General features: G+C 46.9%; 18 non-coding genes across 18 annotated transcripts; all 18 read left to right on the plus strand.

Annotated features, from left to right (window-relative positions):
• The first annotated feature begins 1,159 nt into the window (after positions 1–1,159).
• TRNAA-CGC (transfer RNA alanine (anticodon CGC)) lies at positions 1,160–1,231 on the plus strand. Its single transcript has one exon. It is a non-coding gene; the product is annotated as a tRNA-Ala (tRNA).
• Positions 1,232–1,536: 305 nt separating this feature from the next.
• TRNAA-CGC (transfer RNA alanine (anticodon CGC)) lies at positions 1,537–1,608 on the plus strand. Its single transcript has one exon. It is a non-coding gene; the product is annotated as a tRNA-Ala (tRNA).
• A 305-nt stretch (positions 1,609–1,913) lies between these two features.
• Positions 1,914–1,985, plus strand: TRNAA-CGC (transfer RNA alanine (anticodon CGC)). The gene has a single exon. It is a non-coding gene; the product is annotated as a tRNA-Ala (tRNA).
• A 444-nt stretch (positions 1,986–2,429) lies between these two features.
• TRNAA-CGC (transfer RNA alanine (anticodon CGC)) lies at positions 2,430–2,501 on the plus strand. The gene has a single exon. It is a non-coding gene; the product is annotated as a tRNA-Ala (tRNA).
• Positions 2,502–2,806: 305 nt separating this feature from the next.
• Positions 2,807–2,878, plus strand: TRNAA-CGC (transfer RNA alanine (anticodon CGC)). Its single transcript has one exon. It is a non-coding gene; the product is annotated as a tRNA-Ala (tRNA).
• A 305-nt stretch (positions 2,879–3,183) lies between these two features.
• Positions 3,184–3,255, plus strand: TRNAA-CGC (transfer RNA alanine (anticodon CGC)). Its single transcript has one exon. It is a non-coding gene; the product is annotated as a tRNA-Ala (tRNA).
• A 1,052-nt stretch (positions 3,256–4,307) lies between these two features.
• On the plus strand, positions 4,308–4,379 carry TRNAA-CGC (transfer RNA alanine (anticodon CGC)). The gene has a single exon. It is a non-coding gene; the product is annotated as a tRNA-Ala (tRNA).
• A 5,183-nt stretch (positions 4,380–9,562) lies between these two features.
• TRNAA-CGC (transfer RNA alanine (anticodon CGC)) lies at positions 9,563–9,634 on the plus strand. Its single transcript has one exon. It is a non-coding gene; the product is annotated as a tRNA-Ala (tRNA).
• A 303-nt stretch (positions 9,635–9,937) lies between these two features.
• TRNAA-CGC (transfer RNA alanine (anticodon CGC)) lies at positions 9,938–10,009 on the plus strand. Its single transcript has one exon. It is a non-coding gene; the product is annotated as a tRNA-Ala (tRNA).
• A 5,183-nt stretch (positions 10,010–15,192) lies between these two features.
• On the plus strand, positions 15,193–15,264 carry TRNAA-CGC (transfer RNA alanine (anticodon CGC)). The gene has a single exon. It is a non-coding gene; the product is annotated as a tRNA-Ala (tRNA).
• A 305-nt stretch (positions 15,265–15,569) lies between these two features.
• TRNAA-CGC (transfer RNA alanine (anticodon CGC)) lies at positions 15,570–15,641 on the plus strand. The gene has a single exon. It is a non-coding gene; the product is annotated as a tRNA-Ala (tRNA).
• Positions 15,642–15,946: 305 nt separating this feature from the next.
• On the plus strand, positions 15,947–16,018 carry TRNAA-CGC (transfer RNA alanine (anticodon CGC)). The gene has a single exon. It is a non-coding gene; the product is annotated as a tRNA-Ala (tRNA).
• A 305-nt stretch (positions 16,019–16,323) lies between these two features.
• On the plus strand, positions 16,324–16,395 carry TRNAA-CGC (transfer RNA alanine (anticodon CGC)). The gene has a single exon. It is a non-coding gene; the product is annotated as a tRNA-Ala (tRNA).
• A 4,193-nt stretch (positions 16,396–20,588) lies between these two features.
• On the plus strand, positions 20,589–20,660 carry TRNAA-CGC (transfer RNA alanine (anticodon CGC)). Its single transcript has one exon. It is a non-coding gene; the product is annotated as a tRNA-Ala (tRNA).
• Positions 20,661–20,963: 303 nt separating this feature from the next.
• Positions 20,964–21,035, plus strand: TRNAA-CGC (transfer RNA alanine (anticodon CGC)). The gene has a single exon. It is a non-coding gene; the product is annotated as a tRNA-Ala (tRNA).
• A 303-nt stretch (positions 21,036–21,338) lies between these two features.
• Positions 21,339–21,410, plus strand: TRNAA-CGC (transfer RNA alanine (anticodon CGC)). Its single transcript has one exon. It is a non-coding gene; the product is annotated as a tRNA-Ala (tRNA).
• Positions 21,411–21,715: 305 nt separating this feature from the next.
• Positions 21,716–21,787, plus strand: TRNAA-CGC (transfer RNA alanine (anticodon CGC)). Its single transcript has one exon. It is a non-coding gene; the product is annotated as a tRNA-Ala (tRNA).
• A 305-nt stretch (positions 21,788–22,092) lies between these two features.
• TRNAA-CGC (transfer RNA alanine (anticodon CGC)) lies at positions 22,093–22,164 on the plus strand. The gene has a single exon. It is a non-coding gene; the product is annotated as a tRNA-Ala (tRNA).
• The last annotated feature ends 2,063 nt before the right edge of the window (positions 22,165–24,227 follow it).

A 24,227-nucleotide genomic window follows, 5' to 3' on the forward strand; every position in this document is an offset into this window, starting at 1 on the left:
AGAAGAAACTTCGAGAATGAAAGAGAAAGCGGTCGCGTGGCAAGGAAGACAGCTATCAATGTTTTCCCGTGCCTCTATCTGTAATGTCTTTTTGATTTCGAAGCTCTGGTATGTCGTGAATGTGCTGTGTGCGACCCGAACAGCTATTCAAAAAATGCATCGTGTTTTTGCTGTTTTTATTTGGGCGTCCACCTGGGAAAGAACCAGCCGAACTAACCTCTTTGTTTCCGTTAAAAGCGGAGGCCTTGGCCTGGCGCATCTTTTTTTGCGTCAAGTGGTCTCGCGATTTATGTTTTTGCGTGATCAAAGTGATCCCTTTCTAAGATCTGTTATGCAAGTGCGCCTACAGAGACTGCTCCCTGGAAGGATAGTCTCCTGTGATAACATGTGTGGTGCTGTGACAGGATACTTGCGCGAGGTTGTTCTTTCGTGCAAGATGTTGGAAGTACGTTTCAGCCCTGAATACCTATGTAATGTCAATAAGAAAAAGCTGTACAAAGCGTTGGTTGACGTGATGTTGCCGGTACCCATTTATCGGACACCACACTTTGGAGGCCCAGGGCAAGATATTTTAAATAGAGTTAAGAACATGCCCGTTAGACCTGTGGTCAAAACTTTTTTTTTAAACTGCATTCCGGTACGCTGCCTGTTAAAACCTGGCTGCATGATAAAGGTTTTTTCGTGCCATGGACAACAAACTGCTTGTTATGCAGGAAGCCCGAGACAGTGGAACATGTTTTCCTAGAATGTTGGGATCCAATTTTTTATTGGGATGTCCTTCAGAGGACGATTAAAAAGGAACTCCCTTTAAGTCCTTACGGCATCCGGTACTTATCAGTTGAAAGTGAAGAAGTGCCCTACGATTTAATTATGCTCCTTGGCCTCCACAGTCTGTGGAAAACGCGAATGCAGGTGCGACATGCAGACATAAATACCAGTACCACACGTGAAAACTTCATCGAAAGTGTTCTTTATCTTCGAGAATGTTTCAGGGCACGGACTGATCCACCAGAGTGGATACCACTACTTGATGAATTAGTCCAATTGAAAAGATTTTAGCACCACTCGCGTCAGCCGAAGTGTGGCTGAAGTGTTTTATCATGTTACTTTGTGTTATGCGTCCAAAACGGCAATAAATAAAAAAAAAAAAAAAAAAAAAGAAAGTGTAGCTCAGTGGTAGAGCGCTCGCTTCGCATGTGAGAAGTCCCGGGTTCAAACCCCGGCACCTCCAGTGTGGTGTAATATTAAACTTTTTATCACTTTATTTCGCAACACAAACAAAGCAATCCAATTATTTAAAAAGAAACGATGCTACGTCACTTCCATATAAATAAGTAATACTCGCATTTCTAGCGCTGGCTTTCACAACTCCACGTCCTCAGAAGCGCCGTTTCTTTAACGACAACGCTAGGATGACTGCAGGCACATCAGGTGTGCAGCAACAAGATTAATTGAAAGGAAGCTTTTTCCACTTTCTAGCGGCTACTGGCTTTGAAGAACAATAAATTGTCCACACATGACACCCTTTATCATTCCGGGGGTGTAGCTCAGTGGTAGAGCGCTCGCTTCGCATGTGAGAAGTCCCGGGATCAAACCCCGGCACCTCCAGTGTGGTGTAATATTAAACTTTTTATCACTTTATTTCGCAACACAAAGAAAGCAATCCAATTATTTAAAAAGAAACGATGCTACGTCACTTCCATATAAATAAGTAATACTCGCATTTCTCACGCTGGCTTTCACAACTCCACGTCCCCACAAGCGCCGTTTCTTTAACGACAGCGCTAGGATGACTGCAGGCACATCAGGTGTGCAGCAACAAGATTAATCGAAAGGAAGGTTTTTCCACTTTCTAGCGGCTGCTGGCTTTGAAGAGCAATAAATCGTCCACACATGACACCCTTTATCATTCCGGGGGTGTAGCTCAGTGGTAGAGCGCTCGCTTCGCATGTGAGAAGTCCCGGGTTCAAACCCCGGCACCTCCAGTGTGGTGTAATATTAAACTTTTTATCACTTTATTTCGCAACACAAAGAAAGCAATCCAATTATTTAAAAAGAAACGATGCTACGTCACTTCCATATAAATAAGTAATACTCGCATTTCTCACGCTGGCATTCACAACTCCACGTCCCCACAAGCGCCGTTTCTTTAACGACAACGCTAGGATGACTGCAGGCACATCAGGTGTGCAGCAACAAGATTAATCGAAAGGAAGGTTTTTCCACTTTCTAGCGGCTGCTGGCTTTGAAGAGCAATAAATTGTCCACACATGACACCCTTTATCATTCCGGGGGTGTAGCTCACAAAATTAAACGACAAGGTACACCCGCACATTGAACTGTCTTTTTTTTGTTTTGTAATCGCAGCGGAGAATAGCTGTGAATCGTGTATTTGTTATAAAACAGGAAATAAAGAAAAAAAAAAATCCGGGGGTGTAGCTCAGTCGTACAGCGCTCGCTTCGCATGTGAGAAGTCCCGGGTTCAAACCCCGGCACCTCCAGTGTGGTGTAATATTAAACTTTTTATCACTTTATTTCGCAACACAAAGAAAGCAATCCAATTATTTAAAAAGAAACGATGCTACGTCACTTCCATATAAATAAGTAATACTCGCATTTCTCACGCTGGCTTTCACAACTCCACGTCCTCACAAGCGCCGTTTCTTTAACGACAACGCTAGGATGACTGCAGGCACAACAGGTGTGCAGCAACAAGATTAATCGAAAGGAAGCTTTTTCCACTTTCTAGCGGCTACTGGCTTTGAAGAACAATAAATTGTCCACACATGACACCCTTTATCATTCCGGGGGTGTAGCTCAGTGGTAGAGTGCTCGCTTCGCATGTGAGAAGTCCCGGGTTCAAACCCCGGCACCTCCAGTGTGGTGTAATATTAAACTTTTTATCACTTTATTCCGCAACACAAAGAAAGCAATCCAATTATTTAAAAAGAAACGATGCTACGTCACTTCCATATAAATAAGTAATACTCTCATTTCTCACGCTGGCTTTCACAACTCCACGTCCTCACAAGCGCAGTTTCTTTAACGACAAGGCTAGGATGACTGCAGGCGCATCAGGTGTGCAGCAACAAGATTAATCGAAAGGAAGCTTTTTCCACTTTCTAGCGGCTACTGGCTTTGAAGAACAATAAATCGTCCACACATGACACCCTTTATCATTCCGGGGGTGTCGCTCAGTGGTAGAGCGCTCGCTTCGCATGTGAGAAGTCCCGGGTTCAAACCCCGGCACCTCCAGTGTGGTGTAATATTAAACTTTTTATCACTTTATTTCGCAACACAAAGAAAGCAATCCAATTATTTAAAAAGAAACGATGCTACGTCACTTCCATATAAATAAGTAATACTCGCATTTCTCACGCTGGCTTTCACAACTCCACGTCCTCACAAGCGCCGTTTCTTTAACGACAAGGCTAGGATGACTGCAGGCGCATCAGGTGTGCAGCAACAAGATTAATCGAAAGGAAGCTTTTTCCACTTTCTAGCGGCTACTGGCTTTGAAGAACAATAAATTGTCCACACATGACACCCTTTATCATCCGGGGTGTAGCTCAGTGGTAGAGCGCTCGCTTCGCATGTGAGAAGTCCCGGGTTCAAACCCCGGCACCTCCAGTGTGGTGCAAAATTAAACTTTTTATCACTTTATTTCGCAACACAAAGTAAGCAATCCAATTATTTAAAAAAGCGATGCTACGTCACTTCCATATAAATAAGTAATACTCGCATTTCTCACGCTGGCTTTCACAACTCCACGTCCTCACAAGCGCCGTTTCTTTAACGACAAGGCTAGGATGACTGCAGGCGCATCAGGTGTGCAGCAACAAGATTAATCGAAAGGAAGCTTTTTGCACTTTCTAGCGGCTACTGGCTTTGAAGAACAATAAATTGTCCACACATGACACCCTTTATCATTCCGGGGTGTAGCTCAGTGGTAGAGCGCTCGCTTCGCATGTGAGAAGTCCCGGGTTCAAACCCCAGCACCTCCAGTGTGGTGCAAAATTAAACTTTTTATCACTTTATTTCGCAACACAAAGTAAGCAATCCAATTATTTAAAAAAGCGATGCTACGTCACTTCCATATAAATAAGTAATACTCGCATTTCTCACGCTGGCTTTCACAACTCCACGTCCTCACAAGCGCCGTTTCTTTAACGACAAGGCTAGGATGACTGCAGGCGCATCAGGTGTGCAGCAACAAGATTAATCGAAACGAAGCTTTTTCCACTTTCTAGCGGCTACTGGCTTTGAAGAGCAATAAATCGTCCACACATGACACCCTTTATCATTCCGGGGGTGTAGCTCAGTGGTAGAGCGCTCGCTTCGCATGTGAGAAGTCCCGGGTTCAAACCCCGGCACCTCCAGTGTGGTGTAAAATTAAACTTTTTATCACTTTATTTCGCAACACAAAGTAAGCAATGCAATTATTAAAAAAAAGCGATGCTACGTCACTTCCATATAAGTAAGTAATACACGCCTTTCTCGCGCTGGCTTTCACAACTGCATGTCCTCACAAGCGCCGTTTCTTTAACGACAACGCTAGGATGACTGCAGGCACATCAGGTGTGCAGCAACAAGATTAATCGAAAGGAAGCTTTTTCTACTTTCTAGCGGCTGCTGGCTTTGAAGAGCAACAAATCGTCCATACATGACACCCTTTATTATTCCGGGGGTGTAGCTCAGTGGATTCTACTTCCGGCAGCCGAGCTGTACGGACGTGTGGATCATGGGCTCCGAAGGAGCGGCTTTTGCGGCCACCGGCCGCGGTAACAGGCTTATGGACGATGACGAGGAAGCGAGCTACCAGTTTATTTTGCCACCACTGGCCAAGGGACCTGTCGTGAAAAACACCGTGTTTTTGCATGGCGACGTGCGAGCGAGGCCCTATAGGGTCGAAGACTTCCGAGATGCACTCATCCCGACTGGATTGCTGCAGGAGGTCATGGCCCTTGGAGCCTACCAGATCAAACACGTATGGGCAGTCACCTTCTCGAGTGACGAGGCAACGAAAAGGATGCTGGCGTTGAAAGAGCTCAACGTGAAGGGGCGTCGTTGTGTTATCGTCGACCCTCAAGACCAACAGGTACGCCTCCGCCTTCATTGGCTGCTTTATTGGGTGGCGGACGAAGATATAAAGGCAGCGCTAGCGGCCTTTGGCAAGGTCGTGGAAGTGACGAGAGAACGATGGCGTGTCATAGGCGTAGGCGAGAAGGACTCAATGTCGTGGACCGTTCTGTTGAAGTTGAAGAGCGGGATGAAAGTCGATGACCTCCCGCACCAAATCCGAGTTGCCGGTGAACTGGCCCTTGTCGTAGCGCCTGGACGTCCGATGCAGTGCCTACGATGCAAGGGTGTCGGACACGTCCGTCGCGAGTGCAAGGTACCGCGTTGCGCTCGGTGTCGCAGCTTTGGACACTCTGAAGATCAGTGTGTGCGCACGTACGCTGCAGCTGTGGGGCCACCAGCGAACGAGGTCGTCGCGCAGATGAGGATGGATGCTGCTGAAGCCGAGGACGCTGCCAAGGGGGCTGGTGACAAGGAGAGCGCCAGCAATGCAGAGGCGACATCGAAGGCAGCGAAAGATACAGATGTATTTGTTACCCTCGAAAAGAAAGATGGGACGACAACGGGTCCTGCAGAAGAGCGGGCAAAAAGCAAGGAAAACTGCCTTGTAGTTGATGAAGCCGCATGCGAGACAGAAGGTGGGGATCCGCCCCCAACCAGCGACCCTATGGATACGAGCGGCAACGCTACCTTTAAGAGGCCGCTAGACGCTACCGATGGGAAAACAGCTGCAAAGAACCATGCCGACGGGCCACCTGCAAAGACAACTTTGACGAGAAGGAGCAGCTTCAAGCCCTCTCCAAACATTCATCGGGATAGGAAAGCCGGCGACAAGCCACAGCCGTCCGCGGACCACAACAGACCACCGGACGGTCCCGGAGGCGTCTAGCCGCTGGCTAGACGTTGTGGTGAGCACAGTGCTCCGGGCCTCTCTAACTTTCTCGTATTAGCAATGGCAACCAACCCAACGCTTAGCTTAGGCACGCTAAACGTAAGAGGTCTGGCCGCCAAGCGTAAACAAAGCCAAGTGTACCGGATGATGGTGGACCAAGACCTCGACGTTCTGGCCGTGCAAGAGACAAAGGTTGAAGGGGAGGAGGAGACCCGGGGCATGGTGCTAAGGTTTACGTCTTTGTACTACGCGGATGTGAGCCATGCTAAAGGTGCGTCGGCGGGTGTTATTTTATTTATTAGGAAACTTCCCGGCTTATCTATCGAAAATTATTTTTCATGCCCTTCAGGCAGGTTAGTGTACGTTGACTTTAATGTTGGTAATGATTCGTGGCGTGTTGTGTGTGTTTATGCACCCAATGTTTGTGAAGAGCGCACTCTGTTTTTTTCATCCTTAAGGACGCACATTTGCATGAACAAAAAAGTGATAATTCTGGGAGATTTTAATTGTGTACTCCGAGATCGGGACAGAACAGGCCGAAGAACAAATGACAAAAGCTGCCATGTCCTCGCTGAATTATTAACCGATTTCGACCTAGACGACGTGGCTGACTGTCTGGTTGGAACACGCGAGGTTCATTACACACACTTCCAGGGCAATAGTCACGCGCGTCTAGACAGAATGTACGTGTCACTAGACGTAATACCCCTGTGTAACAGCTACGGTGTCACGCCTCTTTCATTCACTGATCACTGTTTGGTCAAGATGTATGTTGGACGCAAAGCAAAACACCACACTTTCACGTGGGAGTTGTGGAAAATGAATTCCAAATTGTTAACTGACGAGCTTTTTCTAAGCAAAGTACAGGAATATTTGAAAGAAGCGGGAAATAACGTGTTGCGAGTCACCGAAAAGTGGGAAAATTTTAAACAACGAATTAAACTAGCCGCCATCGATCGCTCCTGCAAAATAAAGTACGAAGAAAGAGTTAAAGAGAAAGAACTAAGGGTGGTGTTGGAAAAGTTAACGGCCTAAGAATGCAGCCAACCGGGCGCATACAAGGACGATTTGCGTAGCATCAAATCGAAATTGGAGATATGCGATGAAGAGCGATATCGGGGAGCGATTATATGAGCAAGGGCAGAGGCTTTGACAGCAGATGAGGCTCCAACTAAACGTGCGCTCGGTCTTGAAAAGAGGCACGCACGGCGTAACCACGTAGATGTACTTGAAGTAGATGATTACGAAATAACCGACTGTGAGGACATAGCGCAAGTGTTTTTCCAGCACTTTCAACAGCTTTTTGCATCGAGTCCTGTTGACGTAGATGCCTTTAGAGCCACGTTTTTGGGACGCATGTCGCAACTCAACGACGACACAAAGAACAGACTAGAGGCACCGATATCAGCACGTGAAGTGGAAAAGGCAATTGATGATTTAAAAACTGGAAAATCGCCGGGTCCGGATGGCCTTTGCGCCGCTTTTTATAAAGTTTAAATCAGACTTGGCGCCTGTTCTCGCTGACGTCTTTAACGAAGCGTATGAAGTAAACGCATTGCCATATTCTTTCGGGGAAGCACACACCGTGCTCATCCCTAAGACCGACGAGCCTACGAAACTAAAATATGTAACGTCGTACAGACCAATATCACTTACCAACAATGATTACAAAGTATTCATGAAGATCATCGCTTGCAGGTTACAATCAGTAATGGAAAACATAGTAGGTAGTCACCAAACATGCGGCATCAAGGGACGTACTATTAGCACAAACATACACATAATGAGATCAATTCTGGAATGTTGTGACGCCTTAAGGTCGCGAGTTGCTATTCTCCAACTTGATTTGGAGAAAGCTTTTGACTGTGTTGCTCATGTTATTTAATTGCCATTCTAAAACATACAAATGTCGGGTCCATAATTACTGACGGGGTGGCCATGGCGTACCGGAACGGAAGTACTAAGCTTATAATTAACAAGTCACTGGGGGCCCCCATCAGCATTCAACGTTCCGTGCGTCAGGGCTGCCCAGCCAGCCCACTCCTGTTCTGTATTTATCTAGAGACTCTGTGTTTGGTAGTGATTGAGAACAAATGTATTCATGGGTTTACAATGCAAGCATCAGAAGTTAAACTTCTGGCCTATGCTGATGACGTAGCCGTGTGTTGCAATGACAAGGAGAGCGTTTTGCAAACGATAAATGTTGTTAAAAAATTTGGCGAAATCACTGGAAGTAGAGTAAACTGGAGCAAGTGCCACGGTATTTGGCATGGGGAGTGGCCTAAGACCCCCGCTATCTTTGCGAATGTCACGTGGTCGACAACGCCAGTAAAATACCTGGGTGTACCACTTGAAGCTTATAAACAGAGCGACGAATACTGGCAGTGCGAGCTTAAAAGGGTTAAAGAGAAGGCTGAGGCGTGGAGACCCAAACACCTTTCAGTATTTGCCAGGGCTACAGTGTGCAACTTGTTTTTCGTAGCTAAGCTATGGTACGTTATGCAATTCATTTTTTGTAACAGAGCCAATGTACAGAAATTGCACAGAGTTTTTGCCGTGTTTGTGTGGGGTTCTGGATGGGAGAGATGCAGCCGCAACAATCTTTTCAGACGGGTGAAAGATGGAGGGCTAGGGCTGGCCCACCTGTTTGTGAGGCAATTAGTCGGACGGTTCTTTTTCTTCAGGAACAATGATAATTCATTTCTTCAATCGGTTTGCAAAGTTAGACTTGCGCATTTGTTACCCGAGTTTATTATAAGCTCTGAAAGTGTACCGGTGGCAGTGTTCGGATTCTATAAGGAAATTGTGCTGAGTGTTCGTTTCCTTGCTGTACGGTTTTCCAAAGAATATTTGTTTACGGTCACAAGAAAAAGGCTGCGCAATGATCTATTGGACAGCCTTTTTCCCCCACCTCGGTACCGAACTATGTACAGTCGAGGCCCAGGCCAGAATGTTTTCAAACGTGTTAAAAAAATGCAGGTACCGCCTGGTATGAAAACTTTCTTTTTCAAGCTACACACAGGAACACTATCAGTTGCAACGTTTTTAGAAGAAAGGGGCTTTTACATGCCATGGGGCTCAGATTGCTTCATATGCAAACAACCAGAAACAATAGACCATGTTTTTTTACACTGTTGGGCGGGGGTTTTCTTTTGGGATGTTCTACAGCGAACAATAAAGAAAGAATTTCCTCTTGATCCACATGGCATAAGGTATCTACCGATAGATGACGAGGACGGAACACCTTTCGATCAGATAATGTTAACTGGCCTCTACTGTATATGGCGAGCCCGCATGGCTGGCTTCTATTGCGATCCCGATGCGAGACCAGCCCGTGTTTTCTTTCGAGAACAAATAACACGTTTTCTTGATGTGCTTGCTACACATGAGTGCCCACCGCCTTGGATGGCCAGGATAGAACCCCTGGCCAATCTTAAAGAATTTTAAACAACGCCAGCTCACATATAACAGGCGGCTCTTACTTATTAATTTTTGTTAACGGATGAGAAGTTCATCTGTCTGTGTATATATGTTCCTTATGTTGTCCTTCCGATGTACTGCTGATTACCGGCAATAAAGAAAAAAAAAAAAGGGGGTGTAGCTTAGTGGTAGAGCGCTCGCTTCGCATGTGAGAAGTCCCGGGTTCAAACCCCGGCACCTCCAGTGTGGTGTAAAATTAAACTTTTTATCACTTTATTTCGCAACATAAAGTAAGCAATCCAATTATTTAAAAAAGCGATGCTACGTCACTTCCATATAAATAAGTAATACTCGCATTTCTCGCGCTGGCTTTCACAACTCCACGTCCCCACAAGCGCCGTTTCTTTAACGACAACGCTAGGATGACTGCAGGCACATCAGGTGTGCAGCAACAAGATTAATCGAAAGGAAGCTTTTTCCACTTTCTAGCGGCTACTGGCTTTGAAGAACAATAAATCGTCCACACATGACACCCTTTATCATTCCGGGGGTGTAGCTCAGTGGTAGAGCGCTCGCTTCGCATGTGAGAAGTCACGGGTTCAAACCCCGGCACCTCCAATGTGGTGTAATATTAAACTTTTTATCACTTTATTTCGCAACACAAAGTAACCAATCCAATTATTTAAGAAGAAACGATACTACGTCACTTCCATATAAATAAGTAATACTCGCATTTCTCACGCTGGCTTTCACAACTCCACGTCCTCACAAGCGCCGTTTCTTTAACGACAATGTTAGGATGACTGCGGGCACATCAAGTGTGCAGCAACAATTGATCGAAAGGAAGCTTTTTCCGCTTTCTAGCGGCTGCTGGCTTTGAAGAACAATAAATCGTCCACACATGACACCCTTTATCATTCCGGGGGTGTAGATCAGTGGATTCTGCTTCCGGCCACCGAGCGTGACGGACGCATGATGACGGGCTCCGTTGGAGCGGCTTCAGCGGCCTTTTCTGGCCGCGGAAACAGGGCGATGGAACAGGAGGGCACCTACCAAGTTGTTCTGCCAGGTCTGCCAACAGGTCGTTATGTTTTAAATACAGTTTTTTTGCACGCTGATATTACGGCGAGACCGTACCGGATTGAAGATTTCCGTGACGCATTGGCACCGCATTCGCTTCTTCCGGATGTTATCGCCCTGGGGGCGTATCACATGAGCCATGTCTGGGCTATCACTTTCAAGGACGCGGACGCGGTGAAGAAGATCTCGAGCATCGGGGAGCTGCGTGTAAAAAACCGGCACTGCCTGGTGATTGACCCGGCGAACCAGGACGTTCGACTGAAGCTCCACTGGCTTCTACACAATGTGCCTGATGAGGACGTGCGTGTCGCCTTTGCGCCCTATGGAAAAGTTACCGAAGTAGGCCGGGAGCGCTGGCGTGTGCAAGGTATGACAGAGAAGGGATCAACCACCCGGCTTGTCACCCTCAAGTTGAAAGCGGGCGTGAAGTTGGATGACTTGCCACACCAGCTGAGCGTTGACGGTGAGTTGGCGCTTGTCGTGGTACCAGGCAGACCCCCGCTGTGCCTTCGGTGTCGCGGTACGGGCCACATCCGCAAGGAATGTCGAGTCCCGCGTTGCGGAATCTGCCGACGCTTCGGGCACGAAGAAGACCAGTGTACTCGCACTTACGCGAGCATTACAGGCCCGGGAACCAGCGAGGACTCGTCCGAGATGCTGATGGACGAGACGGATGCTGAGGAAGCAGCCCGTGTGGGTGGACAACCACAGCGCCATACTCAGCCATCGTTCACGACTCTGGTGAAGCAGAAGGCGGGGCCCTCCGGCGCAACAGATGGTAGTGTACAGGCGCAGCATAAGCCTGAACAGGACGACGATGACAAGGCAAAGGAGGCGGCGAAAGCCGCGGACGCTAAAGAAAGCAGCGTGGAGACCTCCGGCATTGATACCATGGAGACGAACCAGGAAGCGGCGAGCACCATTGCTGGAAAACGTCCGCATGAAGAAAGCGGAGACGTCAAGCTGCAGCCTGGCGGTAGCGGCGATGAGCCTCCGCCGAAGGCAGGGGGAGTGAGACGCTCGTCTTTAAAACCGCGGCCGAACCTTCCGGCCGACACGCGGAAGGCGGGGAAACTGCCTCCGTAGTAACACAGTGTCCTGGTCGGTGTCAGCACCGGTTGTGTTGGTCGACCGGTGTCAAGAGGTCCTGGCAGTCGTGAGGAAGGCTACGTCAACCATGAAGGTAGGCACCATGCGGATAGAGGCGTTTCTTCTTCTAAGACATGGCTTTTAATCTTATTGCGCCACTTCGAGTTGCGACCTTGAACGTCAGAGGTCTGGGAGCAAGAAGGCGACAATACCAGCTTAATCGCCTTCTTCTGGATAACGATATTGATATAATTGCTTTACAAGAGTCGAAAATAGAGAGCCAAGACCACATTGACCGCATGGTGTCTTCCTTTCAGGCAAACTTTCATGTGTGCGTTTGTCATTCTGTTGGGACGTCGGGTGGGTGCCTTGTATTCATACGTAAGACGTTAAGAGTGAACGTAGAGTCTGTATTTGCATGCCCAAGTGGTCGCCTTTTGATTGCTGATTTCGCATTTTCGAATTTTTGGTGGCGAATTGTTTGTGTATATGCTCCTAATGTAGAAAGCGAGCGTAAAATTTTCTTTGAATCCCTTGAGCCATGGTTGAATGGCGACAAGTTTTTGCTTGTACTGGGAGACTTCAACTGTGTGTGCGCCGCAGCTGACAGAGTGAAGTTTAGGCCACTGAGAGACAAGAGCTCTGAAGTTTTGAATACTTTTGTGCATGAGTATGGTCTCCAGGATGTTGGCAATGTGTTTTCCACTGGGACCGACCCAGAATACACGCACTTTCAGCGGGAGAGCCATGCGAGACTAGACAGAATGTATGTATCTGTCGATCTTATGCCGCTATGCTCAAGTTATGACGTTAAACCTGTGCCTTTCAGTGATCATTGCCTCGTGAGCATGACTTTAGGAATGAAGGGCAGGAAATTGCGCTTTAACTGGCACTTATGGAAATTGAACACAAAGCTTTTGGAGGATGAGGGGTTCAGTATGCAAGTAAAGACCAAGCTAGACAAACTGCTAGACGCGCAGCCAGCTAGTTTTGCAACTGAATGGGAGGGGTTCAAAGAGTGGGTAAAAATGAAAGCAATAGAAAAGAGCAGCGTGGCTCGCTATAAAGAGAAAGAAAAAGAAAAAGAAATGAACGGGCAACTTGAATGGATGCTGAGCATGGAAAATAGCGCGCCGGGAACTTTCACGAAAGAAATACGGGAAGTGAAATGCCAGCTCGAAAGAATCGACGCCGACAGGTATAGGGCCGCCGTCATACGCGCAAGGTCTGAAAAATTGTGGGCTGGCGAAACGCCGACAAAACGAGGGCTATCAGACGAGAAAAGATACGCTTGCCAGAAAGAAATTAGGAGCATCCGATTTGACGGCCGGACTTCGGAAGATGCGAGAGACATTCAGTGTGCTATAGCCGAACATTTCACAGAACTTCTTAGCAATAAGCTCGAGACCATAGAAGGCTTCCATGTAGACTTCTTGAGGCTGGTGCCAAGACTAGATGATGAAATTAAGGAACGTCTTGAACTGCCTCTAACTTTACAGGAGATAGAAAAAGCAATAGACGACCTACCATCTGGGAAAGCTCCTGGACCAGATGGGCTAAGTGCGGCCTTTTATAAAACCTTTGAGCTTCCTGTTGCAAAGTGCATGCTCCATGTGATAACTGAGGCTTATGAACGCAAACAGGATCCATTGTCTTTCAATACGTCCCACATCGTTCTAATTCCCAAGACTGATGATCCGGAAGAACGACTGTTGGTGGGGTCATATCGACCGATTAGTCTCACCAATGTCGACTACAAAGTATTTATGAAGGTTCTAGCAAAAAGACTGCAGTCTGTGATCACGAAATCGGTAGGGTCTCACCAGACGTGTGGAATTAAAGGCCGTAGCATCGCTACAAATATACATGTCGCACGCAACGTATTAGAGTGTGTCGATGCAGTTGGCGGTCAGATAGCAATGATGCAGCTCGATTTGGCGAAAGCCTTTGACCGCGTCTCCCACGAAATCCTTTTTTCCATCCTGGAACACTCTAAACTAGGTGACATTATAGTGGAGGGCGTAAAAATGGCCTACAAGAACTGTACGACCCGCATTATAGTTAATGGCGATCTCACTGACAAACTTGCTGTACGTTCTTCAGTAAGACAGGGATGCCCGCTTTCCCCCTTGGTTTTCGCAGTGTATTTAGAGCCACTATGCCTGGCAATTATCAACTCTGACCGAATTTCAGGTTACAGACTGCAGTCATCACACGTGAAAGTACTCGCGTATGCTGACGATATAGCGGTGTTTTGCGCTGATAGACAGAGCATCTGTGAAGCGACAATTGTGATTGAAAAATTCTGCGCTCAGACTGGAAGTCAGATCAATTGGGGAAAAAGTTCCGGTTTTTGGCATGGTGAATGGGACGTAACACCGGGTTGTTTTTCTCGGCTTCGATGGTCCACCTTGCCAACGCGGTATCTAGGAGTACCTCTGGATTGTTATCGGGATCCCAGCTCGTACTGGAAAGAAGAAACTTCGAGAATGAAAGAGAAAGCGGTCGCGTGGCAAGGAAGACAGCTATCAATGTTTTCCCGTGCCTCTATCTGTAATGTCTTTTTGATTTCGAAGCTCTGGTATGTCATGAATGTGCTGTGTGCGACCCGAACAGCTATTCAAAAAATGCATCGTGTTTTTGCTGTTTTTATTTGGGCGTCCACCTGGGAAAGAACCAGCCGAACTAACCTCTTTGTTTCCGTTAAAAGCGGAGGCCTTGGCCTGGCGCATCTTTTTTTGCGTCAAGTGGTCTCGCGATTTATGTTTTTGCGTGATCAAAGTGATCCCTTTCTAAGATCTGTTATGCAAGTGCGCCTACAGAGACTGCTCCCTGGAAGGATAGTCTCCTGTGATAACATGTGTGGTGCTGTGACAGGATACTTGCGCGAGGTTGTTCTTTCGTGCAAGATGTTGGAAGTACGTTTCAGCCCTGAATACCTATGTAATGTCAATAAGAAAAAGCTGTACAAAGCGTTGGTTGACGTGATGTTGCCGGTACCCATTTATCGGACACCACACTTTGGAGGCCCAGGGCAAGATATTTTAAATAGAGTTAAGAACATGCCCGTTAGACCTGTGGTCAAAACCTGTTTTTTTAAGCTGCATTCCGGTACGCTGCCTGTTAAAACCTGGCTGCATGATAAAGGTTTTTTCGTGCCATGGACAACAAACTGCTTGTTATGCAGGAAGCCCGAGACAGTGGAACATGTTTTCCTAGAATGTTGGGATCCAATTTTTTATTGGGATGTCCTTCAGAGGACGATTAAAAAGGAACTCCCTTTAAGTCCTTACGGCATCCGGTACTTATCAGTTGAAAGTGAAGAAGTGCCCTACGATTTAATTATGCTCCTTGGCCTCCACAGTCTGTGGAAAACGCGAATGCAGGTGCGACATGCAGACATAAATACCAGTACCACACGTGAAAACTTCATCGAAAGTGTTCTTTATCTTCGAGAATGTTTCAGGGCACGGACTGATCCACCAGAGTGGATACCACTACTTGATGAATTAGTCCAATTGAAAAGATTTTAGCACCACTCGCGTCAGCCGAAGTGTGGCTGAAGTGTTTTATCATGTTACTTTGTGTTATGCGTCCAAAACGGCAATAAATAAAAAAAAAAAAAAAAAAAAGAAAGTGTAGCTCAGTGGTAGAGCGCTCGCTTCGCATGTGAGAAGTCCCGGGTTCAAACCCCGGCACCTCCAGTGTGGTGTAATATTAAACTTTTTATCACTTTATTTCGCAACACAAAGAAAGCAATCCAATTATTTAAAAAGAAACGATGCTACGTCACTTCCATATAAATAAGTAATACTCGCATTTCTAGCGCTGGCTTTCACAACTCCACGTCCTCAGAAGCGCCGTTTCTTTAACGACAACGCTAGGATGACTGCAGGCACATCAGGTGTGCAGCAACAAGATTAATTGAAAGGAAGCTTTTTCCACTTTCTAGCGGCTACTGGCTTTGAAGAACAATAAATTGTCCACACATGACACCCTTTATCATTCCGGGGGTGTAGCTCAGTGGTAGAGCGCTCGCTTCGCATGTGAGAAGTCCCGGGATCAAACCCCGGCACCTCCAGTGTGGTGTAATATTAAACTTTTTATCACTTTATTTCGCAACACAAAGAAAGCAATCCAATTATTTAAAAAGAAACGATGCTACGTCACTTCCATATAAATAAGTAATACTCGCATTTCTCACGCTGGCTTTCACAACTCCACGTCCCCAGAAGCGCCGTTTCTTTAACGACAACGCTAGGATGACTGCAGGCACATCAGGTGTGCAGCAACAAGATTAATCGAAAGGAAGCTTTTTCCACTTTCTAGCGGCTACTGGCTTTGAAGAACAATAAATCGTCCACACATGACACCCTTTATCATTCCGGGGGTGTAGCTCAGTGGTAGAGCGCTCGCTTCGCATGTGAGAAGTCCCGGGTTCAAACCCCGGCACCTCCAGTGTGGTGTAATATTAAACTTTTTATCACTTTATTTCGCAACACAAAGAAAGCAATCCAATTATTTAAAAAGAAACGATGCTACGTCACTTCCATATAAATAAGTAATACTCGCATTTCTCACGCTGGCTTTCACAACTCCATTTCCCCACAAGCGCCGTTTCTTTAACGACAGCGCTAGGATGACTGCAGGCACATCAGGTGTGCAGCAACAAGATTAATCGAAAGGAAGGTTTTTCCACTTTCTAGCGGCTGCTGGCTTTGAAGAGCAATAAATCGTCCACACATGACACCCTTTATCATTCCGGGGGTGTAGCTCAGTGGTAGAGCGCTCGCTTCGCATGTGAGAAGTCCCGGGTTCAAACCCCGGCACCTCCAGTGTGGTGTAATATTAAACTTTTTATCACTTTATTTCGCAACACAAAGAAAGCAATCCAATTATTTAAAAAGAAACGATGCTACGTCACTTCCATATAAATAAGTAATACTCGCATTTCTCACGCTGGCTTTCACAACTCCACGTCCCCACAAGCGCCATTTCTTTAACGACAACGCTAGGATGACTGCAGGCACATCAGGTGTGCAGCAACAAGATTAATCGAAAGGAAGGTTTTTCCACTTTCTAGCGGCTGCTGGCTTTGAAGAGCAATAAATTGTCCACACATGACACCCTTTATCATTCCGGGGGTGTAGCTCACAAAATTAAACGACAAGGTACACCCGCACATTGAACTGTCTTTTTTTTTGTTTTGTAATCGCAGCGGAGAATAGCTGTGAATCGTGTATTTGTTATAAAACAGGCAATAAAGAAAAAAAAAAATCCGGGGGTGTAGCTCAGTCGTATGATAGCGCTCGTTTTGTCGGCGTTTCGCCAGCCCACAATTTTTCAGACCTTGCGCGTATGACGGCGGCACTATACCTGTCGGCGTCGATTCTTTCGAGCTGGCATTTCACTTCCCGTATTTCTTTCGTGAAAGTTCCCGGCGCGCTATTTTCCATGCTCAGCATCCATTCAAGTTGCCCGTTCATTTCTTTTTCTTTTTCTTTCTCTTTATAGCGAGCCACGCTGCTCTTTTCTATTGCTTTCATTTTTACCCACTCTTTGAACCCCTCCCATTCAGTTGCAAAACTAGCTGGCTGCGCGTCTAGCAGTTTGTCTAGCTTGGTCTTTACTTGCATAATGAACCCTTCATCTTCCAAAAGCTTTATGTTCAATTTCCATAAGTGCCAGTTAAAGCGCAATTTCCTGCCCTTCATTCCTAAAGTCATGCTCACGAGGCAATGATCACTGAAAGGCACAGGTTTAACGTCATAACTTGAGCATAGCGGCATAAGATCGACAGATACATACATTCTGTCTAGTCTCGCATGGCTCTCCCGCTGAAAGTGCGTGTATTCTGGGTGGGTCCCAGTGGAAAACACATTGCCAACATCCTCGAGACCATACTCATGCACAAAAGTATTCAAAACTTCAGAGCTCTTGTCTCTCAGTGGCCTAAACTTCACTCTGTCAGCTGCGGCGCACACACAGTTGAAGTCTCCCAGTACAAGTAAAAACTTGTCGCCATTCAACCATGGCTCAAGTGATTCAAAGAAAATTTTACGCTCGCTTTCTACATTAGGAGCATATACACAAACAATTCGCCACCAAAAATTCGAAAATGTGAAATCAGCAATCAAAAGGCGACCACTTGGGCATGCAAATACAGACTCTACGTTCACTCTTAACGTCTTACGTATGAATACAAGGCACCCACCCGACGTCCCAACAGAATGACAAACGCACACATGAAAGTTTGCTTGAAAGGAAGACACCATGCGGTCAGTGTGCTCTTGGCTCTCTATTTTCGACTCTTGTAAAGCAATTATGTCAATATCGTTATCCAGAAGAAGGCGATTAAGCTGGTATTGTCGCCTTCTTGCTCCCAGACCTCTGACGTTCAAAGTCGCAACTCGAAGTGGAGCAATAAGATTAAAAGCCATGTCTTAGAAGAAGAAACGCCTCTATCCGCATGGTGCCTACCTTCATGGTTGACGTAGCCTTCCTCACGACTGCCAGGACCTCTTGACACCGGTCGACCAACACAACCGGCGCTGACACCGACCAGGACACTGTGTTACTACGGAGGCTGTTTCCCCGCCTTCCGCGGGTCGGCCGGAAGGTTCGGCCGCGGTTTTAAAGACGAGCGTCTCACTCCCCCTGCCTTCGGCGGAGGCTCATCGCCGCTACCGCCTGGCTGCAGCTTGACGTCTCCGCTTTCTTCATGCGGACGTTTTCCAGCAATGGTGCTCGCCGCTTCCTGGTTCGTCTCCATGGTATCAATGCCGGGGGTCTCCACGCTGCTTTCTTTAGCGTCCGCGGCTTTCGCCGCCTCCTTTGCCTTGTCATCGTCGTCCTGTTCAGGCTTATGCTGCGCCTGTACACTACCATCTGTTGCGCCGGAGGGCCCCGCCTTCTGCTTCACCAGAGTCGTGAACGATGGCTGAGTATGCCGCTGTGGTTGTCCACCCACACGGGCTGCTTCCTCAGCATCCGTCTCGTCCATCAGCATCTCGGACGAGTCCTCGCTGGTTCCCGGGCCTGTAATGCTCGCGTAAGTGCGAGTACACTGGTCTTCTTCGTGCCCGAAGCGTCGGCAGATTCCGCAACGCGGGACTCGACAGTCCTTGCGGATGTGGCCCGTACCGCGACACCGAAGGCACAGCGGGGGTCTGCCTGGTACCACGACAAGCGCCAACTCACCGCCAACGCTCAGCTGGTGTGGCAAGTCATCCAACTTCACGCCCGCTTTCAACTTGAGGGTGACAAGCCGGGTGGTTGATCCCTTCTCTGTCATACCTTGCACACGCCAGCGCTCTCGGGCTACTTCGGTAACTTTTCCATAGGGCGCAAAGGCGACACGCACGTCCTCATCAGGCACATTGTGTAGAAGCCATTGGAGCTTCAGTCGAACGTCCTGGTTCGCCGGGTCAATCACCAGACAGCGCCGGTTTTTTACACGCAGCTCCCCGATGCTCGAGATCTTCTTCACCGCGTCCGCGTCCTTGAAGGTGATAGCCCAGACATGGCTCATGCGATACGCCCCCAGGGCGATAACATCCGGAAGAAGCGAATGCGGTGCCAATGCGTCACGGAAATCTTCAATCCGGTACGGTCGCGCCGTGATATCAGCGTGCAAAAAAACTGTATTTAAAACATAACGACCTGTTGGCAGACCTGGCAGAACAACTTGGTAGGTGCCCTCCTGTTCCATCGTCCTGTTTCCGCGGCCAGAATAGGCCGCTGTAGCCGCTCCAACGGAGCCCGTCATCATGCGTCCGTCACGCTCGGTGGCCGGAAGCAGAATCCCAGCAACAAGATTGATTGAAAGGAAGCTTTTTGCACTTTCTAGCGGCTACTGGCTTTGAAGAACAATAAATTGTCCACACATGACACCCTTCAACATTCCGGGGTGTAGCTCAGTGGTAGAGCGCTCGCTTCGCATGTGAGAAGTCCCGGGTTCAAACCCCGGCACCTCCAGTGTGGTGCAAAATTAAACTTTTTATCACTTTATTTCGCAACACAAAGTAAGCAATCCAATTATTTAAAAAAGCGATGCTACGTCACTTCCATATAAATAAGTAATACTCGCATTTCTCACGCTGGCTTTCACAACTCCACGTCCTCACAAGCGCCGTTTCTTTAACGACAAGGCTATGATGACTGCAGGCGCATCAGGTGTGCAGCAACAAGATTAATCGAAAGGAAGCTTTTTGCACTTTCTAGCGGCTACTGGCTTTGAAGAACAATAAATTGTCCACACATGACACCCTTTATCATTCCGGGGTGTAGCTCAGTGGTAGAGCGCTCGCTTCGCATGTGAGAAGTCCCGGGTTCAAACCCCAGCACCTCCAGTGTGGTGCAATATTAAACTTTTTATCACTTTATTTCGCAACACAAAGTAAGCAATCCAATTATTTAAAAAAGCGATGCTACGTCACTTCCATATAAATAAGTAATACTCGCATTTCTCACGCTGGCTTTCACAACTCCACGTCCTCACAAGCGCCGTTTCTTTAACGACAAGGCTAGGATGACTGCAGGCGCATCAGGTGTGCAGCAACAAGATTAATCGAAACGAAGCTTTTTCCACTTTCTAGCGGCTACTGGCTTTGAAGAACAATAAATTGTCCACACATGACACCCTTTATCATTCCGGGGTGTAGCTCAGTGGTAGAGCGCTCGCTTCGCATGTGAGAAGTCCCGGGTTCAAACCCCAGCACCTCCAGTGTGGTGCAAAATTAAACTTTTTATCACTTTATTCCGCAACACAAAGTAAGCAATCCAATTATTTAAAAAAGCGATGCTACGTCACTTCCATATAAATAAGTAATACTCGCATTTCTCGCGCTGGCTTTCACAACTCCACGTCCTCACAAGCGCTGTTTCTTTAACGACAACGCTAGGATGACTGCAGGCGCATCAGGTGTGCAGCAACAAGATTGATTGACAGGAAGCTTTTTCCACTTTTTAGCGGCTACTGGCTTTGAAGAACAATAAATTGTCCACACATGACACCCTTTATCATTCCGGGGGTGTAGCTCAGTGGTAGAGTGCTCGCTTCGCATGTGAGAAGTCCCGGGTTCAAACCCCGCCACCTCCAGTGTGGTGCAAAATTAAACTTTTTATCACTTTATTTCGCAACACAAAGTAAGCAATCCAATTATTTAAAAAAGCGATGCGACGTCACTTCCATATAAATAAGTAATACTCGCATTTCTCGCGCTGGCTTTCACAACTCCACGTCCTCACAAGCGCCGTTTCTTTAACGACAACGCTAGGATGACTGCAGGCGCATCAGGTGTGCAGCAACAAGATTGATTGAAAGGAAGCTTTTTCCACTTTCTAGCGGCTACTGGCTTTGAAGAACAATAAATTGTCCACACATGACACCCTTTATCATTCCGGGGGTGTAGCTCAGTGGTAGAGCGCTCGCTTCGCATGTGAGAAGTCCCGGGTTCAAACCCCGGCACCTCCAGTGTGGTGCAAAATTAAACTTTTTATCACTTTATTTCGCAACACATAGTAAGCAATCCAATTATTTAAAAAAGCGATGCTACGTCACTTCCATATAAATAAGTAATACTCGCATTTCTCGCGCTGGCTTTCACAACTCCACGTCCTCACAAGCGCTGTTTCATTAACGACAACGCTAGGATGACTGCAGGCGCATCAGGTGTGCAGCAACAAGATTGATTGAAAGGAAGCTTTTTCCACTTTCTAGCGGCTACTGGCTTTGAAGAACAATAAATTGTCCACACATGACACCCTTTATCATTCCGGGGGTGTAGGTCAGTGGTAAAGCGCTCGCTTCGCATGTGAGAAGTCCCGGGTTCAAACCCCGGCACCTCCAGTGTGGTGTAATATTAAACTTTTTATCACTTTATTTCGCAACACAAAGAAAGCAATCCAATTATTTAAAAAGAAACGATGCTACGTCACTTCCATATAAATAAGTAATACTCACATTTCTCACGCTGGCTTTCACAACTCCACGTCCTCACAAGCGCCGTTTCTTTAACGACAAGGCTAGGATGACTGCAGGCGCATCAGGTGTGCAGCAACAAGATTAATCGAAAGGAAGCTTTTTCCACTTTCTAGCGGCTACTGGCTTTGAAGAACAATAAATCGTCCACACATGACACCCTTTATCATTCCGGGGGTGTAGCTCAGTGGTAGAGCGCTCGCTTCGCATGTGAGAAGTCCCGGGTTCAAACCCCGGCACCTCCAGTGTGGTGTAATATTAAACTTTTTATCACTTTATTTCGCAACACAAAGAAAGCAATCTAATTATTTAAAAAGAAACGATGCTACGTCACTTCCATATAAATAAGTAATACTCGCATTTCTCGCGCTGGCTTTCACAACTCCACGTCCTCACAAGCGCTGTTTCTTTAACGACAACGCTAGGATGACTGCAGGCGCATCAGGTGTGCAGCAACAAGATTGATTGAAAGGAAGCTTTTTCCACTTTCTAGCGGCTACTGGCTTTGAAGAACAATAAATCGTCCACACATGACACCCTTTATCATTCCGGGGGTGTAGCTCAGTGGTAGAGCGCTCGCTTCGCATGTGAGAAGTCCCGGGTTCAAACCCCGGCACCTCCAGTGTGGTGTAATATTAAACTTTTTATCACTTTTTTTCGCAACACAAAGAAAGCAATCCAATTATTTAAAAAGAAACGATGCTACGTCACTTCCATATAAATAAGTAATACTCGCATTTCTCGCGCTGGCTTTCACAACTCCACGTCCTCACAAGCGCTGTTTCTTTAACGACAACGCTAGGATGACTGCAGGCGCATCAGGTGTGCAGCAACAAGATTGATTTTTTTTTTCTTTATTGCCGTCTTGGACGTGTAATACAAAGTAACATATGGTAAAACACTTCAGCCACACTTGGGCTGAGGCGAGTGGTGCTAAAAACTTTTCATTTGTGACAAATCATCAAACAGTGATATCCACTCTGGTGGATCAGTCTGAGCCCTGAAACATTCGCGAAGATAAACTACACTTTCGATGAAGTTTTCACGTGTGGATCTTGTATTTATGTCTGCATGTCGCACCTGCATTCGCGTTTTCCACAAACTGTGGAGGCCAAGAAGCATAATTAAATCGTAGGGCACTTCTTCACTTTCAACTGATAAGTACCGGATGCCGTAAGGACTTAAAGGGAGTTCCTTTTTAATCGTCCTCTGAAGGACATCCCAATAAAATATTGGATCCCAACATTCTAGGAAAACATGTTCCACTGTCTCGGGCTTCCTGCATAACAAGCAGTTTGTTGTCCATGGCACGAAAAAACCTTTATCATGCAGCCAGGTTTTAACAGGCAGCGTACCGGAATGCAGCTTAAAAAAACAGGTTTTGACCACAGGTCTAACGGGCATGTTCTTAACTCTTTTTAAAATATCTTGCCCTGGGCCTCCAAAGTGTGGTGTCCGATAAATGGGTACCGGCAACATCATGTCAACCAACGCTTTGTACAGCTTTTTCTTATTGACATTACATAGGTATTCAGGGCTGAAACGTACTTCCAGCATCTTGCACGAAAGAACAACCTCGCGCAAGTATCCTGTCACAGCACCACACATGTTATCACAGGAGACTACCCTTCCAGGGAGCAGTCTCTGTAGGCGCACTTGCATAACAGATCTTAGAAAGGGATCACTTTGATCACGCAAAAACATAAATCGCGAGACCACTTGACGCAAAAAAAGATGCGCCAGGCCAAGGCCTCCGCTTTTAACGGAAACAAACAGGTTAGTTCGGCTAGTTCTTTCCCAGGTGGACGCCCAAATAAAAACAGCAAAAACACGATGCATTTTTTGAATAGCTGTTCGGGTCGCACACAGCACATTCATGACATACCAGAGCTTCGAAATCAAAAAGACATTACAGATAGAGGCACGGGAAAACATTGATAGCTGTCTTCCTTGCCACGCGACCGCTTTCTCTTTCATTCTCGAAGTTTCTTCTTTCCAGTACGAGCTGGGATCCCGATAACAATCCAGAGGTACTCCTAGATACCGCGTTGGCAAGGTGGACCATCGAAGCCGAGAAAAACAACCCGGTGTTACGTCCCATTCGCCATGCCAAAAACCGGAACTTTTTCCCCAATTGATCTGACTTCCAGTCTGAGCGCAGAATTTTTCAATCACAATTGTCGCTTCACAGATGCTCTGTCTATCAGCGCAAAAAACCGCTATATCGTCAGCATACGCGAGTACTTTCACGTGTGATGACTGCAGTCTGTAACCTGAAATTCGGTCAGAGTTGATAATTGCCAGGCATAGCGGCTCTAAATACACTGCAAAAAGCAAGGGGGAAAGCGGGCATCCCTGTCTTACTGAAGAACGTACAGCAAGTCTGTCAGTGAGATCGCCATTAACTATAATGCGGGTCGTACAGTTCTTGTAGGCCATTTTTACGCCCTCTACTATAATGTCGCCTAGTTTGGAGTGTTGCAGGATGGAAAAAAGGATTTCGTGGGAGACGCGGTCAAAGGCTTTCGCCAAGTCGAGCTGCATCATTGCTATCTGACCGCCAACTGCATCGACACACTCTAATACGTTGCGTGCGACATGTATATTTGTAGCGATGCTACGGCCTTTAATTCCACACGTCTGGTGAGACCCTACCAATTTCGTGATCACAGACTGCAGTCTTTT

This window comes from Dermacentor andersoni, chromosome 3, assembly GCF_023375885.2.
Source record: "Dermacentor andersoni chromosome 3, qqDerAnde1_hic_scaffold, whole genome shotgun sequence".
Lineage (NCBI taxonomy): Eukaryota > Metazoa > Arthropoda > Arachnida > Ixodida > Ixodidae > Dermacentor > Dermacentor andersoni.